Raw genomic sequence first — 6,518 nt, forward strand, 5'->3', positions numbered from 1 at the left:
GCTGCTGCATTCGATGTCTGAAACAATGATGGGACATGTAGCTCGATGCGGTTCCTCTGCACAGATCTGGTATGAGCTTTCTGAACTGTTCTCTAACACTTCCAAGGCTCGGATACTGCAGCTTCGCACTCACCTTCAGCTTACAAAGAAAGGTTCAACTCCAGTGGATGAATATGTTCTGAAGATGCGATGTCTTGCCGATGCTCTTATTGCTGCTGGACAGCCTCTCACGGATGATGAGCTTGTTCTCTACATACTTGGTGGCTTAGGGCCAGAGTATGAATCGGTAGTGGTGAATCTGACCTCCAGAGAGTCAGTTAGTCTAACTCAGCTACAATTTGCTCTACAGAATCACGAAATGCGACTTGAGCAACAGAATAGTGTAGCTTCCCTGGATCTGCAAAATCCAAATGTCAATTTTGCTTCTGCTGCCAAACGATTTGGTCATAATCCAAATCCGAACAATCGAGGCCGTGGATCTCCAAATCGAGGCCGTGGATCTCCAAACTGCTCCCAACCCCACATCTTCTTCGAACATTCATATTGCTTCTCCACGAGTCGCTTCAACCTCATCCACTCCTTCCACTTCAGTTGGTATCCCTGATGTGCCTGACGCAGCATCTCCTTCTCAAGACAGGTCTGGGACAAATGAGGTAAGCTCTCAATCATTGTCATCTATTTCAGTTCCATCTAACAATGTTCCAGCCACCTCAAACAGTCAGCTAGTTATGCCTACTGTGCCACCAATCTTGCGAGTTCATCCAATGAAAACAAGATCTCAGTCAGGAATTTACAAACCCAAAGTTTACATTGCTGATACATCTACTCAGCTCTTATTTGAGGAACCAACATCAGTAAAGCAAGCTTTGTCTAATCCTAGCTGGCGTGCAGCAATGAATGCTGAGTTTGAGGCTTTGCAACGCAATAAAACTTGGACTTTGGTGCCATATACAGATGATCTTCACGTGGTTCATTCTAAATGGATTTTTCGAACAAAATACAAGATTGATGGTACTTTGGACAAGTTCCAAGCACGCCTTGTTGCAAAGGGATTTCAGCAAACACCCGGCCTTGATTTCACTGATACTTTCAGCCCAGTAATAAAGGCTTCAACTATTCGGGTTGTTTTTTCTCTAGCAGTAACGTATGGCTGGGACATTCATCAGCTCGATGTCAACAATGCTTTCCTTAATGGAAGCCTCCAAGAACGTGTCTACATGAAGCAACCCACTGGTTTTGTGGACAAGAATTTTCCCAATCATGTTTGTCTACTGCATAAAGCGCTCTATGGGCTTAAGCAAGCTCCACGCGCTTGGTTTGAAAGGCTCAAGCAAGCCTTAGTTGATTGGGGACTGCAGTGCTCTGCATCAGATACTTCTCTTTTTTATGCAACTGTACGTGGTTCAAAGATTCTGCTGTTAGTCTATGTGGATGATATTCTCATCACAGGAGACAATCAATCCATTATTGCTCAGCTCATTCACCATCTCAAGTCCACATTTGCTCTGAAATCACTTGGTTTGGTAAAAAGTTTTCTTGGTTTTGAGGCTGTTCGCACACCACGTGGCCTTCATCTCACTCAAACTCGTTATGCCACTAAGCTCCTGCACAAAGCCAGCTTGTTCGACTCTAATCCAGTTCCGACACCCATGATTCTTGGTAACAAACTTTGCCTTGGAGATAGCCCTCTTTACCATCGGCCTGACCTGTACAGAAGCTTCATTGGTGCTTTACAATATCTGAATTTAACAAGACCAGATATTACTTACTCAGTTAATAAACTGAGTCAATTTCTCAAAGCACCAACTGTTAATCACTGGAGTGCCTGTAAACGCATCTTGCGATATGTCAAAGGTACTCTACATCATGGTCTTTATTTTACTCCTGCTTCTCCACTAACTATTCAAGTCTACTCCGATGCCGACTGGGCTTCCAATCTTGAAGATCGAAAATCTGTTAGTGGGTTTTGTTTATTTCTTGGAGGCAATCTGGTTAACTGGGGTTCCCGCAAGCAAACTGCAGTTGCTAGATCTTCTACAGAGTCTGAGTATCGAGCTTTGTCTTCAGCAGCAACGGAGCTCATTTGGCTGCACTCTCTTCTTACTGAAATAAATGTTCATGTTCCCTTCATGCCTACTGTTTGGTGTGACAACCAGGGTGCGCAAGCTCTTGCCTTGAATCCAGTCTTCCACTCGCGAACAAAACATATTGAAGTTGATGTCCACTTCATTCGCTCTCAAGTTGCTGACAAGAAACTGGAGATTCGTTACATACCGAGTGCTGAACAACCGGCTGATCTCTTCACTAAGCCTCTCTCTCAACCTCAGTTTCAGTATCTCTGTAACAAGCTGCACTTACAAGAGTCTAAGTACAGCTTGAGGGGGGGTGTTATGGACCACTGTCCATTGAGCTATGATTCAGTTACATAGTTTGTTAATACTGTTAGTCTGTTCCACTCCTCTAGGGAGTTGTCTGAATCTGTTACAACAGATTCCTCTACCAGATTTTGTTATTCTGTTAAATTCAAGCTCCTGTAAACTGTATATATATATCTGTTTTATTCATCAATACGTAGATAGAGAAGAAATTCATTTGCTCAATTTTGTTCGTTACACAACTTCTCAACTATATTAGTGCCACTTTATGAATTTGTTGATATATCATAACATATGCCATGGCTTGCCCTCTTCTTGATATATATTATTTTACAGACATACATTCAGTTGGAAACTACAAAGTCGGAAGAGACTAGAAAAAAGATAAGTATCATTCAGCCAGAAATAGATTCTTATCTATCAAACCTTCCACCGCATAAAAGAAAAATCATCAGAATATACTTAACTCGAACAATTAGAGAAGGCAAAGATTTCGATTTCAAACTTCTCTTTTCACTACTAACTGAAAACCATGCTGATCTTAATGAGGTTCGTAATCAATTAGTAGCTAGTTATTTACCTGACACATATATATGGTAGTTTGAATTTGATAATATACTGAATTATGTTACTTATTATTCATGATTTTGAAATAGTTTGCAGCTTGGGTAACTAAAATATTGGGTATGAAAAAATATGACTCGAACACAACAAAACAAAAGGCGGAGTTGTGGATATCAAAAAAATGAAATTTCTGAGGATGTAACACCAAAGATTAAGAAATTCATACAGTTGAGACTTCAAGAAGGAAAAGACGTAGATAATATCAACCTTTTGCATGTACTTCCATTTTCATTGGCAATGTTGATTAAGAAACACATGTGTTTTCCTATATTAAGAAAGGTAAGTTATCATCTATATTATATTATATCACTAAGTTTGATCTTCAATTTGAGCTAATAATATATATTATTAATTGTTTTTAGGTTCCACAGTTTCAAAACATGGATGAATATGTACATGAAACAATCTGCAAATATCTAAAGCCAATCACATATTCAGAGAAGAGTTATATCATTCGGAAAGGAGAGCCACTGGATATGATGCTCTTCATAACACAAGGTGTTGTGTGGAGCTTCGGAAGTAGTACTAGTCCGATGAATGGTCTTCAAAAAGGAGATTTTTTTGGAAATGAACTCGTAGAATGGCAGTTAAACTCAACATCCTATAATGACTTTCCAATCTCTACTGCTAATTTCAAGTCTCATACCAATGTTGAAGCCTTTGGTCTAATGGAAATTGACTTGAAGCATGCGCTCTCCCATTGCTGGCCCAAGTTCTCTAAATACTACTTAACCAGTGATGAATCCATGCCTGAGGGCTTGAAATATTTTGCAGCTACTTCTGTGCAACGAGAATTCCGATGTTACATGATGAATAAAAAGGAACAAGATAAGTTCACCATACGTACTGTTTTACTGACAATGTCGTTTGGCTAATTATATTAGCTTATATATATATACGGTCTTAGAAAACTTCTACTTATTCTCTATATATATAGCATTTGCCTTGGTGTGTAGCTTTCTTTGCTTTTTATTATGATGAGGGCATCGAATAATATAATTTATATGGAGCTTTTGTCGGAAGAGTTTTGTTGGGTAATATTTAAGCAACATGCATTTTCAGAACGAAGAGAAGAAGAGTGGAAACATTTAGAGGAGATTGGTCGAAATATTGCAAGGAAGAGCAAAGGGTTGCCTCTTGTAGCAAAAACACTAGGAAGTCTTATGCGTTTTAAGAAGACTAAAACTCAATGGGAGGAAGTACTGCACAACGAATTGTGGAAAACAAAAGATGTTGAAGAAATCTTTACTCCATTCCTTATAAGCAAGCTGTTTTGATTTGTCAGCTATAGAAAGGTGTTGTTTCTCATACTGTGCTGTATTTCCAAAAGATGATTGTGAAACCTGAGACTTTTCTCAGGTTGGAAAAGTCAAAAAGGACAGGAATAAAGAAAAAAATTATATTTTAATTTAATTATATATATTCAGTTTTTTTTTATTTTCTTTTTCTTTCTCTCTCCCCAACACTCTCCTCTTCTTTTTCTTCTTCTTCTTCTCTTGGCATTCCATGGCAAGGCTCCAGAACCAACCACCACCGGCCACCATTTTTGATGCGCGGCAGCTCATCGGTTTCACCTTGCTCCGGCGACCTCAACTGCCAAGCGGCACCTCCCAACTCGCCGTCAATCGTTCGGAATCGCCAGTCAAAGTTTTGGTCCGTCAACTTTGACTGTGTTTTTCGGCCAACTCCGACCACCTCTTGACGAGTGGTTGATACCCTTGGAACCAGCGTAGAGAGAGGAACAAAACCCACTAATTCATTCCAGTCAACTCGCCATTTTTCTCCGGCAAGATTTTGGGTATCTCCGCCCTTTGGAAGCGTTTTCCGGCGACACCGGAGGTCATTTGGGCGAAGGAGCTGTACTTTCGTGATGTACTTATCGAGAGGATCGTTTTGATATATGCTATGCATATATTCGTCGACGTTTCCGGTACCGCCACCAATCGCTATAGTGCACCGCTTGGGTGAGGTTCCGGAACTTGAAATTTTAAATATGGTCATATTATATGTCATTGGACACGATTTTGAATAAGGAATGCTATGATGATAATCGTTTGCTCATTTGGTGTACGTAGGAAAAACGTGATATATAAATCGGACTAAATCATTCTAAGATCATCGATAAGCTTAGGAGCGTTGCTTTGGGCTCGGATTAAATTCTAAGGAGGTATCTAAAGAGGTAGAGACTCAACTAGACTATTAGACTTATTTTACTCGTATTAAATTGCATTCAACATATTCCAATTTTGATATTTATAAAATGTTTGAAAAATTGAAAACTTAACCTGCATATTTTCTGATCTGTTCTGAGGGCACTGAGTGCCAAATATATATTTTTGTTCACTTATTTATGCAGGTTATGATTTTGGGTTTATTCAAATGTAGCTGTTATGCTGCCCAATTTTCTAAAATATAAAGGGAATATGTTTCTTTCTTTTCATGTTTACCTGCATTTGGTTATACCGATGAGAGCCATAGTGATCATGATTGGTGCACGTTGTTGTTTCACGACCTAGTCTTTGTGTTATCATAGGTAGATCAGGTGTCCACTCACCTGTAGGTGTAGAGACCTAGCATCTGTATACAGGAAGTGTTATGAGCCTCCCCCTTGTGGTGGTTATCAGGCCCGGCTACCTGGTTTAGGATGTCGGATTTTCTATGATGGGTAACGGGAACTAGGGATCTAGTGGACGGTGTGATGTGCACTTGTAGCTATGCTCTTATGATTATTTGTGGTTTCTCTCTATTTTGGTTTATACATGATGATGTATGTTTTGTTTTAAAAAGCTAACCATGCAGGAGTTTTTATTGAACTTTTGAGTCCTATGTTGTTAGTTGCTTTCCTACTGGGCTTTATAAGCTCACCCCTATCTCTCCCATTCCAGGAGCCTAGTGACGCGAACGTGGAAAAGTGTGAATTATTGCTGAAGCCAATGTGTTTAGTGCCATAGTCCTATCTTTTGAACATTGTATGTATTTAATTTGGAACCTATCATTCTGTACATCTAAATTAGCTATGTCCTAGTTAGAAATGAGGAATGGTGGGTGCTAAGTATTATTTTGGGTATTTTATGACTTATTAAATTTAACTGTTTGGTGACTACATAACTGTGGGGATATTATTATTCTATGTATTAAGATAAATGATCCTACTTTTATCTGTAATATTTTCATATATAATTATAGGAGTTATCCCATTGTTTCGACTTATAATTATAGTAATATTTAATATAAATTAAAGGATCATTTATAAAGACTATTTTCCACCGAGGGTCAAAGTTTGACCTTTGACCACCCAAGTTATGGATATTAGAAATCTGTCACGGCCTAGGGCTCGGGTCGTGACATAAAAATGGTATCAGAGCACCGGGTTCAAATACCTCGGAGTGTGTCACCAAATAGATTAAATTTATTTTAAAAATAAAGTATTTTGATCTAGAAAAGGCATATTTATATAGATAGCATCCATTCCTCACTAACTGGTTAGCTTTTGATTTACTGACCTAAGAAAATGCCTCC

At 39.0% G+C, this 6,518-nt stretch overlaps 1 long non-coding RNA gene across 1 annotated transcript; it reads left to right on the plus strand.

Moving 5' to 3' along the window:
• Positions 1–4,552: 4,552 nt before the first annotated feature.
• On the plus strand, positions 4,553–6,159 carry LOC133780231 (uncharacterized). Its single transcript, XR_009869174.1, has 3 exons — positions 4,553–4,963; positions 5,075–5,178; positions 5,885–6,159. It is a non-coding gene; the product is annotated as an uncharacterized LOC133780231 (long non-coding RNA).
• The last annotated feature ends 359 nt before the right edge of the window (positions 6,160–6,518 follow it).

The sequence above is a fragment of the Humulus lupulus genome, chromosome 5, assembly GCF_963169125.1.
Source record: "Humulus lupulus chromosome 5, drHumLupu1.1, whole genome shotgun sequence".
Classification (NCBI taxonomy): domain Eukaryota; kingdom Viridiplantae; phylum Streptophyta; class Magnoliopsida; order Rosales; family Cannabaceae; genus Humulus; species Humulus lupulus.